This window comes from Camelus bactrianus, chromosome 27 (assembly GCF_048773025.1).
Source record: "Camelus bactrianus isolate YW-2024 breed Bactrian camel chromosome 27, ASM4877302v1, whole genome shotgun sequence".
Taxonomy (NCBI): domain Eukaryota; kingdom Metazoa; phylum Chordata; class Mammalia; order Artiodactyla; family Camelidae; genus Camelus; species Camelus bactrianus.
This window is the reverse complement of record NC_133565.1, coordinates 13,866,929-13,879,618: the sequence shown is the minus strand read 5'-3', so window position 1 is coordinate 13,879,618 and position 12,690 is coordinate 13,866,929. Positions and strand designations below refer to the sequence as shown.

At 48.1% G+C, this 12,690-nt stretch overlaps 1 long non-coding RNA gene across 1 annotated transcript; it reads left to right on the top strand.

Annotated features, from left to right (window-relative positions):
• Window positions 1-234: 234 nt before the first annotated feature.
• Window positions 235-11,830, top strand: LOC141575267 (uncharacterized). The gene is made up of 3 exons (XR_012502733.1): window positions 235-486; window positions 9,814-9,935; window positions 10,387-11,830. It is a non-coding gene; the product is annotated as an uncharacterized LOC141575267 (long non-coding RNA).
• The last annotated feature ends 860 nt before the right edge of the window (window positions 11,831-12,690 follow it).

Sequence of the window (12,690 nt, the reverse complement as noted above, 5' to 3'; positions counted from 1 at the left end):
AACAGGCAGGATGCCAGGGACAGGTCAGCGGGAGGCATCAATTCAAGAACAATCAAGCCTGTTCCTTTTCAGTGTTCATCAGCAAGAACCGAGTGGATGGCTTTGTTTGGCGAGGTGGCGGGTCATGTGGAGCAATGTGGCCCTGGGCTGCATGTGAGTCTCTTGTTCTTGCCAAATGCGCTGGTTGTTTTGCAATTTATACAAGACACGGGTGTGTGCTGCCTCTGAAAAAAAGGCTGATTCACACACGCACAAAGGCAGATAGATGCCCAACGGAGCCTCCGAAGGACGAGTCTTCCCTACTTCTGAAAGAGGTGCATTTTCACTCTTTATTAAAAAAGAAAGACTTTAACTTTTTCTTTTTGCCTTTTGAGGCCCTTAGTAGGTTGGAGACATGCAGCCCACATAGCGCACACCTGCCCCACCCAATTTACAGACGGAACCTGAAGCCGGGTGAGCTGCAGTGACCCTCTGCTCCTATGCCAGGTGAGTGACATTTCCCCAGGGCGTTCACCTGCCTCACGCGGCTTCTGGCTCTGGTTCTCAGTTCCCAGAGCGCCGTTTGCTCGGGGATGCTCAGTGCATGCTCATGGGAAAAGTGTATCCTCTCTGGCCCTCAAGGGGTGGGCTCCTGCCTGTGCCCTCTGTGGGCAGCACCTGGGAGAAGCAGAGATCCCCACCAAGCCTAGGGGGCTAGGAGGTGTCCAGAGGCCTCTGGTGTGACCCGGGCTGGATCTCACCAACCCTCTGAGTGGTAGTCAGGGCAGAAGGGTGAGGTGGTGGCCTGTCCAGGCCCCCGGCGCTCAGAGGGTCATTTAAGGCAACCTTTGGTCCTGTCACCCGGAGAAAGCACATGTAGGGTTCAAATTAGCGTACTTTTTTGCAAGGCCCAGCCTAGGGCCTGGGGCGGAGGCATCACAGCCCCTTTGCCTCAGTCTGCTCGGAGTCCTGGGAGCCACCTGGCCCTCTCCAGGTGCTCTGAGCTGTCCCTTATCCTCAGTGAGGTTCTCCAGAGTCCACACGGTTCTCCCACAAACATGTGATGAGGACCAAAGGTGAACTTAGTGGCAAGACGCTGAGAGCTAAGGGAGCAGCATCCTGGTGGGGGAAGCGAGTGTGAAACTCCACACTCCCGGGGCATCTGGGCGGTGCACAAGGCAGTCAGCGTGGCTCACACCTCCAGATGCCTCCTGCATGTGCCATGCAGGACGGACACGAAGGTGAGGGCGGCCGGGAGGTGCGCAGGAAGTGGGAGGCCACCTCCCGATAAGGGGTCCTGATGTGGAAGCTCTGAACGTAGACACCCATCCCCATCCGCTACGGGCGCAGCTGGAGACCCGCATCCCGTGTCCTTGGGTCCACCTGCCCACAGGCCGCCCAACCTCGCTCACTCACCTTCTGTGACCCCGACGTGGAGCTCTTGAGTGAGCCCCTCTTGAAGGAGCTCATCTTCCTCAAGGAGCCCATGAGGCTGCTTCTGTGTCCCCGGGTGGGCAGAGGCACGGCCCCCACCGTGGTCCCGCAGGGCCGGCGAGGGAATACGGAGCCTGGGGCCAGGCGGGGCGGCGGGTCGCCGAGGAGGAGCGGGTGCTGGTTCCAGTCACCCTCCTGCCGGACTCCCACCCCGGTCCCTTCTATAACATCTGTAATCAGGCTTAATCCCTCCCTGCCCCAAAGGTTTAGAGGGGGCAGATTTAGCAAATGGCGATTGAAAGTAAATCCACTTTGAGAAAGTGGTGGCTGCAAAGGGTGGTGACACGGGAGGGATTTGGGTGTGCGGAGCAGAAAAGCGCAAATCAGGGCACACAGCCCACGGCTGCAGGCTGAGCCCTGGCGGGGCAGCGCCTGGACTCCGGAGTCTGGAAGAAAGATCAGCACCCAGGCCCCTCTGGGTCATGGCTCTTGTCTCCCAGAACCATGGGTGTGCGCTTTCTCCCCTGTTAACCTGGCGATGAAACAGCTAGGTCTTCTATGTACACCCTGTGTTGATTGTCTATCCCTGTCTGTCCTGGGCTGGCACTCTGTGTGCCTGGTGAATGCAGCCCTCTCATTCCTGTTTCAGGGGTGCCTGCCTTGCCCCCTACAAAAGGGTTCAATTTCTTAAGGGAGGCGGGGTCGTAGGTCTAGGCGCGGGGCTCTGGGTGGGCACATGGCAGGTGCTCCCTGAGGGCTGCTCAGCACGGCTGTGCTCACGGGTCTATGCTGAGCTGGCCCGAAGCGTATCATCATCCTCACCCCCCCTCCTCCCCTCTCCGTGGGAATGGGTGTCACCACACCTACAGGCATGGGTGGTCTGGCCTCTCACAACCAAAGACTGAGTCTCAGAGTGGACAGTGGTGATGTATCCCCAAGGTCATAGGGCAGCATTTTAAGGACAGGTGGGCTCTGAATCAATGCAATAAAAGAGAAGCCATTGGAGCCTGCAGCCGTCTGGGTGGGACTCTGATTTGACTTCTGGCTTCTGGTTCCCAGGAGGCTGCTTGACCTTGGAGACTCGCTTGACCTTGGAGACACTACCTCTTCCTCTTGGAGCCTGGCTTAGGAGCTTGGGGAGTCCCACCTCTGGCTTCTCCCCAACACAGCTTCTACCCCTCGCCCGGAAGTTAGACCTGCCAGGCAGGGCCAGCCCTCTGCTCCCACTTCACGCCTCGTACCGCCCTTGAGTCATTCAGCCAGTGTTTCTGAGCCTCTGCTATGAGCTCAGTACGGGGCACACCCGATGCCAGGGACACAGTAGCGAGCGGGCAGGGGAGAATCCCCGCTCCCCTGGAGCTGGTCTTATTGTGGGAACAGTCACCTTAAGTGCCAGGGAGGCTAATAAGGCAGGGAGAACGGCTGGGGTGGGGGCGGCAACTCTGAATAGGAGAGGTTTCTGAGAGGACGCAAAGGCCCAGGGGAGGTGACTGACTAAGCTGCAGGAATTTGGGAGGAGGCTCCAAGTAAAGGCAGCAGTTGGGGTGCAAGCCTTGATGTGGCGGTGTGCCTGGCACCTTCGAGAAAGAGCCAGAGGGCACAGGTGCCTGGAAGGGGAGTCAGACATGCGGTGGGGACGGTGCAGGCCCTGGAAGCCATTCTAAGGGTCTAGGTTTTGTTCAGCCACGTAATCTGATTTGCAGCTTAAACAAACCGCTGTGGTCCCGGGTCAATTAGCTGGAGGGACCAGGGCAGAAGCTGGGAGCCCAGCCATCAAGATGGGGGCCACCGAGAGCAGGGTGGTGGCAGCAGAGCGATGGATGGTGGCCTGACCCTGGAGAGACAGTGAAGGTAGAGCTGAGAGAATGTGTGATGGACTGGACGTAGGGGTGACAGGGGAGAAAAGTCAGGGGATACGGCCTTCGAGCCACAGCTGCTGGAAGAGTGGAGTTGCCTCAAGTGAGGCAGAAATGCTGTGGGGAAGTGGATTTGAGGAGACAATGCAGGAGCTCCATGCTGCTAAACCTGATAGTATTTCCAGTCCTCGTTTTCCATGGCCTTGCAGAAGCATTCGATGCTTAATCACCACACTGGCTGAGAGTTCTGCCTCATCCCTTGGCAAGTCTTCAAGCCCTGGGATGGTCCGGCCTCTTGCACCCAAATTGTTACATTCCTCCCCGCTCTGTGCTGAGCCCTCCTCTCGCCTCACCCCTACCCGAGATGAGCTCATCCAGGCCCTCAGCTCCATTGCCATCTGATACTTTCCAAATGCACCCTGGAGTTCCGACCACCCTTCCGGGCCCTACACCTTGTACCCAGCTCCTGGCTGACTCACGATCTGCACGGCTCCCAAATGTGCACCCCAGCTCAGCATGTCCCCCATGGCTCTTGGGTCTATTTCTCATACCTGGATCTCCTCCAGGTTTCCTGTCTCAAGGATCACACCACATCAGCCCAATACAAAGCCAGAGGCCTGGGATGCTTTGTGCCCTGGGCCCCCTATTGTGTTTCCTGGATAGATGGTGTGTCCGTCTGTCCATTCCTCTCCACCTCGGCACGTGGTGCAGACTGCCACGAAGACTCACGAGAACCACTGTGCTAATAGCCCCTACTGGGTTTCTCAGATCACTTCTGTCCCCTACTTCTATCTACACCTAAACTAAAAAAGGCAATCTTTTAAAAATGCAGATCTGGTCATGTAATGCTTCTGCTTAAAATCCCTCAGGGCTTAGGACTGACCCAAATCCTTGCCTGCCTCGAAGGAGCTGCCTCTGCTGAGATGGTGTCCAGTCTCACTGGCTTTGGTCTGCTCTCCGCCCACCATGCCCCCTGGGTATCAGAGCGAGCATCCTCTTGTCCTTGGTGGCTCTCACACGTCGGCCACTGCACGAGTACGTGACGTCCTTGGTTGATGTGTGCCTCCCTCATGGGACTCCTTGGAGCCTGCCCCAGATCTGTCTGGCTCATCATGTTCTAGTTTTATCATTTCTTCAAGTTTCAGAAACTAGAAAAAGCATGGAAACTTTCCCAACTTGTTTTATGGAGTGAGCAGAAACTTAACACCAAAGCCAGACCAAGAGAGAGCACCTTAGGCCAGTTCACTGGTGAAATAGATGGAAAACTCATAAAGAATATGGTAACAAATTAAATCTAGTGGAGTTCATTCCAAAAGAACAGCACCACCTGACCAGCATGGGTACCCCTTATTCTCAGGAAGGCAAGGATGGCTCAACAATAGAGAATCTTTTTGTGTACTTAAGCATATCAACAGATTAACAACGAAATGCCATCTGATCATCTCCATAGTTGCCAAAACAATATGACCCATCTTAATACGGCCAAAAACATATTTGACATCAGTTAGTAATCATTCCTTATTAAAACAAAAAGAAAAAACCCCAAAACTCTTAGCAAACTAAGAACAAGAGGAAACTTCCATAACTTGATGACAGACCTCTACTGGAAGCATATGGAGTTGTCATGCTAATTGGTACAATGTTAGAAATATTCTCATCAATGTCAAAGATAGGGCCAAGATGCCTGATATCCCCATTATTCAACATTTTTCTGGAGGTGGTAACCAATGAGGAAAGATAGTAAGATGTGAAAAACAGAGGAATTATATAAATATTGGAAAAGAATAGGAAAATCTGTCTGCCCAGAAAAAGCCAGGAAAACCAGCAAATAAGCTATTAGAATTAATGAGGGTTCAGTAAGATTGCAAGATACTAATTCAGCATAGAAAAAATGATAGGTTTCCTATTCTCAAGCATATTCATTTAGAAAATAATTCCCATCTAATTGCTAAAAAAAATAATAAAATAACTAGTAATAAGCCTAAGCACATTTTCTGTGAGGAAAATGACAGAATTTTACTGAAAGTCTTGAAAGGAGACCTTGATATATGTATTCTCATTCATTGTTGCAATTCTTCTTGGAAGTCAATCTAGCTATATTATTAAAATAAAGTACACATACTTTTAGACTAGCAATGCCTCTCCTGGATCTGTCCCCCAGAAAATAAAGCTCTATCTAATATTCAAAAACAATAAATACATATATAATATATATATTCAAAAACATTAACTGCAACACTGTTTGTAGTAGCAGAAAAAAGAAAACCTGGAAGCAAAATCAGTGTCATTCAAAGGAGAAACAGTTAAATAAATCATGTTAAGATATACAACCACTAAAATAAAAAGTTGGTTCAATACCAGTTGACCTGGAAGAATTCCCATAATATGTTGTTACAGAAAACAAGTTGTGGAAAGATGTAGAAAGTTTATATAATGTCCTGCAATTTTTAATAAAATAAAATGTAGGTAGATAGATACAGAGATATTAGCATATTAAATTTTAGACATTATTTACTAACTTTTTAAATAAGAAAGAGATATAGATATTGTACATCAACCTTCACCACAACCCCCAACTTCCCCCCTCCAGCTGTCTTCCTCATAGGGTGATATAATTCAGAAGTAAATCAATATTTAGTGTTTTCATTACTTTGACTATGTAATCATTCATTTCTAATTCATATAGTATTACTGTAATTTCCTTTCAGTGTTTTGTTTTTCCTGAAGTTGATTCTTCCTGAACTTTTCTTCATTTGATTAGCTTTCTGTTTTTATTAACTTATCTCTAAACTCTAAGCCAAATCAATTATAATACTCTCAAGGTTCTTGTCATGACAACTTTCAACTGTCACGGCTTTGATGGGTGTTTCATTTAGAAGCTAATGCATTACAATGAGTGTATAATGAGGCTCAAGGTCCACTGGAAGTCAAATCTTCCACCATCTTGGGCCTAGTTGGTTCTAACCACTTCTTGGTTTTTTTTTTCCTCTTTGCAGCTTCCTTCTGAAACTTAGATAAGAGTAATTGGTTTCCATTTGAGGGAGGGGCAGAGGTATGATTCTGGGGCAACAGTCTTGGTAACACCAGCATCTGTGTATCTTTTCTATAAAGCAATTCTTGCAGACAGAAACCCTCCAGCCTCTTATCTGGGAGGATAAGCTTGTCTACTAAGGTTCCCTGAGCTGTGGGAGGAGTGGGTCCAAGCATTCACCTTTGTTTGCCCGGTGTTCAGAAGGGAACTCATTCCCTGGGCTGTGCCTGGTATTCCTACATCCGTAGACCTTATGATTCCACCTCCCCAGACAACACACTTCATCTTCTACCAGGAGAGGGGAGGAAGGTCACTTGAGAGGTGAAAGAGACAAACTGGAGATTAAGTTGCTTGTTAGACTGACTTGCAGCTACTTCTGATTTCATATTTTCCCAAGGGATTTCAGATGCCCCCACCTATTGAAATATCTGGGGTCATCAGGTGCAAATCAGCTGGGTGCTGTTAGCTTCCCGCTGAAGGCAGCTATGGGTCAGCTCTCCCTACTCTCCTAGATCAAGGACAGTGGTCAATCCAGATGCTCCCCAGCTTCCCAATTGTTCTGGGCATTTCTTGAGTGCTGTCTAGTATTCTGCTGATCTTTTTGCCTTTTAGGGATAATGCCTTTGTCATCCATTTACTGTCATTTTAGCAGGGTTTTCGGGGAGGAGCAGAGGTTAATGCATATTCTCAATCCACTATGTTTAACCAGGAGTTCATATTAGATTAAAAAGATTAGTGCCTGAGGGAGGTGGGGAGTTGAGAGAGCAATTCAAAAGGAGAAGGGCTTCATTAAAAGAGGGGGTGGGTATAGCTCAGTGGTAGAGCTCATGCTTAGCATGCACGAGGTCATCAGCACCTCTATTTTTTTTTTAAAAGAGTACTTAAGTTTTTTATAATGCAGGCTGATGAGGCCCCATTAATGTAAATGTGTGTGTGTGCACTTGAGTATGTGTGAAAAATGGCAAAGTTTATTATCTCAGAGTGTTGAGATTTCAGGTGTTTTTATTTTCTTTTTCAAAAATTGCTGGAGGAAAAAAACCTAAATAGGGAAAGAAATTTGCCATAGGTATAGCAATGCCTCTGTGAATATTCAACATCCACTTCTTGGCCATCTACCTCCGAGAGACATTTGCACATGCAGACACAAAACTGTGAATAAGATTCTCATTGAAGCATTGCTTATAGAGCAAAAACCCTGTAGACTAATTAGGTATCTATCATTAGAGGGTTGATAAGTAGATGTTGGTGCATCTATGTTCTGAAATACTAGGCAGCTACTGCACAGTGAGGTGCGCCTACGTCCAGGCAGAGAAAGACTTCCCAGATACACTTTTAAGTGAATATGCAAGTTGCATAGAGAAAAAGTGTTATGATAATATCTATATAAGAAGCTCACAAACCCTCACAGACAAACCACATCCTCCCGTGGGTTTACACACTGTCTGGCGGCCCTCCTAAAGCGACTAGAGGAGCGGGTTAGTGAAGAGGGCCCAGGGTGGGGGCAGAGGGTTGTGGTGGGGTGGGGGTGGGGGGTGGTGTTAAGGTGGATTTTTTTTAATTGAAGTCTAGTTGATTTACAATGTTGTGTTGTTTCCGGTGTACAGCATAGTGATTCAGTTATACATACATATATATATTTTTCTTTTTCAGGTTCTTTTTTATTATAGGTTATTACAAGATATTGAATATAGCTATACAGTAGGTCCTTGTTGGTTATCTACTATATATATATGTACCCCAAAGTCCTAATTTATCCCTCCTCCCTCCTCTCTCCACTGGTAACCGTAAGTTCATTTTCTATGTCCATGAGTCTCTTTCTGTTAAGGTGAATTTTTGCTTTTTTTGTGTTGCTTGATTTTATACACATAGAGCATATTAGGGTATTATTTATGTCACGAAAAATAATTGCATACATAGAGAATTATACGTTACTTTTTTCTTTTTTATGTCTTTGTTTTTCTTTTTTGACTGAAGGGGTCAGGATTTCAAGTTAATTTTTTCCAGTGTCCTTCTTGACTTCCACCCAATTGTCCACACGACTTTCCTGATGCCTCTGAGCTCTGTGATGGAAGCCACTCTGGCAGGACAGCCTTCCAGTTCAACTTCCTTCCAGGGCTGCTACTGAGCAGAGTGTCTGAAAGAACAAACAAATCTCCTCCAAGATGCCTGGTTGCTTCCACTCAGCAGAGAAGGAGCTGGCCTCTTTTGCTCAAATGGTCGCTTCTCTTGCTGTAAAAGAAAAGGCAGGGGTGCTTACTGCATACATCACGTTTCTTCTGGTTGAAGGAACCAGGCGAGAAGAGTGATGGGGGAGCCTCGACACTTGCCCGGCTGCCTCTTCTCTCCCCACCCTCCTCTTTGCCTCCTCCTGGGCTCATTGGCCAGACCATGACCTCTGAACCTGGCACTCCCATGTGGACGAAGGGGCAGCTGCCCAGGGGAGCACTGACTGACGGGCCCACGGGTCTGCACGGTGCGGGGGCTGTCCATCAGAATCTGTCAGTGACGTGGCTTTGTTTCTCCTGACCCCAAGATGAGATTGTGTGGAGAAAAAAAACAGGGTTGAAGGAAAAAGAATTTGAGTGGAAGCCACCCGATGTCAGGGGCCTTGTCTGGTGGTTAAAGGGATGGATGATTTTCAAGTCTTCAGGTGCAGTTAGAGGCATAATTGCAGAAATAACCCTCGCTTTCCATCCCAATCATGTGTTCTGGTCAATCGAAAATTCTGATTATTAAAGATTTAATACAAACACCAGATACCACCCTACAGCCTTTACACTCTTAGCAATCCACAGTAAAGTTCTGTCCCTCTAACTCTGGTCTAGAGAGACTCAAACCTGCACCTGGTACAGAAGGCACCAATCCAATAGCCACATCTGTGGACACATTAGTTTCCCTCCCTCCTTCCAAACCCATCTCCCTGGTGACACTGGGGAGCTCTCACCCCATCTCACAGGGAAGATTTCTCCCTGGCCTCCTTTTCCCAGAGTCACTGACAGAGGAAATTGGGATATTCTGGGGCAGAGGGTGCTGTCCATCTCTCAGCTCCCAGAATCTGTGGGTTGAGCCCCTGAACTTGGAGTGGGGGCAGGATGGGTTGATGTACAGGGAGTGAGCCCTAATGAGTGATGCCATCCATTTTTCAGAAACTATAGCTCTGTTTCATTCCTAAAGACAAGATCCCCCAACCACCTGCAAGGAGATTACCTTCTACCAGCCAGGCAGTAAATGTAAATATCACCCAGGCAGAATGAAATGACTGCTCTGATAGAGATTCCTGCCAAATATATATGGTCCTGGTTGCTCGGTCTCTGGGTTGGAAGACACCTGAAACAAGCCAGGGATGGCAGATAAAGAACTCTGCAATGGATCAGTAATATCTGTCTGCAGTGGGCATGGCAATCAGCTATATGTTCATCATGTCTGGGTGTTGGGTCAGTAGCAGCCCTGGTTTTCACTAAGGACATCATTTTTGCACTGACTGTTTGCCTAAATCTCTTCTTCTCCTGACAGATTACTGAATAAAGGAGTTGTGGTATACATACACAATGAAATACTACTCAGCCATAAAAAAGAATGAAGTAATTCCATTTGCAGCAACATGGACGGACCTAGATATGATCATACTAAGTGAAGTAAGTCAGACAGAGAAAAACAAATATCATATAATGTCATTTATATGTGGAATCTAAAAAAAATGATACAAATCAACTTATTTACAAAGTAGAAATAGAAAACAAACTTATGGTTACCAAAGGGGAAAGGGTAGGAGTTTGGGATTAGCAGATACAAACTACTATATATAAAATAGATAAACAACAAGGACCTACTATATAGCACAGGGAACTATATTCAATAGCTTCTAATAACCTATAATGAAAAAGAATCTGAAAAAGAATATATGTGTGTTTAACTGAATCACTATGCTGTACACCTGAAACTAACACAAGATTGTAAATCAAATATATTTCAATTAAATATTTTGTTTAAATAAATCTCTTCCTCTCTCTTTCTCTCTCTCTCTGCTTTTTTTTTTTTTTTTTTGCTTCTCCATCTCTCTCCTTCCTTCCCCCTCTTTCTTAAAAGAGTGCACCTTGATTTGTCAGGACTCAGAAAGGCTTCATTGGTTTGGGGCCAATGAAGAAAAGTCTCTTCATAGCAGCACCGGAAGGAAAGTTAAGGCTGCAAGAGTTTGGTGAGAGGATTGGAGCAGGCTGGGAACCCACTGCAAAAACAGAGACCGGGGGAGCTCATGCGGTTACATGTGCCATCTGAAATCGCAGAGATCTGCAGACCCCAAAGAGTGGAAAGAATTAACTTCACCCTAAGCCCAAATGTTATTACTCCTACCCCATTCCCCAGGCTTAAGCATCCTGCAATTGGAAGCATCCTAAATCAGGATTAAAGGCAAGTGTGTGTGTGTGGCCAGGCTGGACCTGAGCCCCTAAACGGAAGCTGGAGATCATCACCTGTATCAGGAGAGCAGCACCCCCACCACCCGCCGAGGGGGGGTGCTTTGTCATCCCTCTGGCCCATCTGGCCACCCACCTGCCCCTGTGTTTCAGGACAAGAGACAGGTGGCCCTTCTCTCTCCCAGAGCCGGCCTGCTCCGCGCCAGGAGACCTGTGAGACTCTGGGCACGTTAATTTTCCATAGCTGGACAAGCCCCCGTGGCACCCCGTCTGGGCAAGAGGAAGTCCCCTGTAAACTGCAGGATGCTCCCTAACGTAAGGTCTAAGGTCTTGCTGCTGCAGTCCAAGCTTTTACCACCAACAGATGGGGCCACGGTCCCCAATAGATGCAGCCTTCTTCATTCTACTGTTTCCAGCATCCATTTGAGAGTCTGATATTTGCAAAAACAGAGTGCATTGTTGGGTATGGGTGAAAAAGGAGCGAGGGGGAGCAAGGTGAAATTGACAGTATCTTGTGGGCAGGGCTGACTTTTGTGAGTAAGACAGGGAAGGAAGCCAAGGGGCTGGGGAGACCCGATGGGAGCAGCGGGGCTGAAGCGGTAAACAGGTCTCTGCGTTGTGGCCCCTCTCCTGGACCCTCGGGGTGGCTGTGGGAGACCCTTCTATTGGGGAGGGACGCTGCCCATGGGGTGGGTGCTGGGAGCCAGTGGACCTGGCCCCTGGACAGCTTCATTTGTAGGTGGGGAGGCCACTGGGTCGTGATCATCCAGGAGCTAGAACAGACTTCTGTGAGCTTAAGGCTGTGGGCAAAGACCTAGCAGCCTGGAGAGATGGTCAAGGTTCAAGGTCTATATTAATTACTTAATTGGTAAATTCCTAAATGGGAGGTGATTTATTGTGGGTTTTTTTGGGGAAAGGGTAATTACGTTTATTTTTAATGGAGGCACTGGGCATTGAACCCAGGAGCCTCGTGCATGCCAAGCACGCGCTCTACCACTTGAGCTGTACCCTCCGTGCCGTACGTTCCAAAACGATACTGTACTGTTATCTCTGGGGGATGGGGTTGCTGGTCGGGCTCTTCCTTTTTTCTTTTATCTTGATATATTTCTAAGTGTTTACATTCCATGTGGATTTTTTTTTTAAGTGAAAATGACTTGTAAACACGGTAAACAAACAGCAAGGAAGGATTTCATCTGGAAAGGACCTCTCCCAGAAGTACCCCCGGTGCCCTAGTTTTCTCGTGAATCCGTCGAGAAATGGTATGGGCTTATGCAAGCTTTTCGTGTGTCGATCTGCCCGAACAGGATTACAAGCTCCTAGATGAAGCCAGCTCTTTTCACTTAGCCGTAGATCTCTGACATCTTTCTCCCGTTCATCAACATAATTGTCCGATTCTCTTCCATTACACACGCAATGATATTCGTGCAGGATAAACACGCGGCAGGGCAATGTCTAGGCTCTCCCGTTTGGGTGGATATTTCCACCTTGCCCTTCAAAAGGGATCCCCAGTTCACAGGGCCCAACGTCTTCTTTTCTAGGGAGGTAAGTACTCTGTGGTATTAGTAAAGCTTCCAGAAGGTTCTTCTGCCCTCTCGCTTCCTCCAAGCTCTGGTTGCTCTGTCCTGGACCCCAGCAGCCCCAGGGACAGCCCAGGGCCTGGAACCACTCTCGCTGGCCTTGGCAGACAGCATGCCATCTGCCTATTATTTCATCCGCCCCTGATGCAGCCACGCCACTCCAGCCCCAACGGGGTATTTGTTGGGGGGCGGTGGTTCTGCCTGAAGGGTCCAAGCTCCTGGTGTGCAGATGGGCCCCGTGTAGCTGCCAGGAGTCATTCCCGAAGGTGTGCAGGACTGTCCCACTCCAGAGACCTTCCTTTAAATTAATCACCTCTTTAAGGACTGTATCTCCACATACAGTCACATTCTGAAATGCTGCAGTTTAAGCCCTCAACAGATTACTTGGGGGGAAGGACACA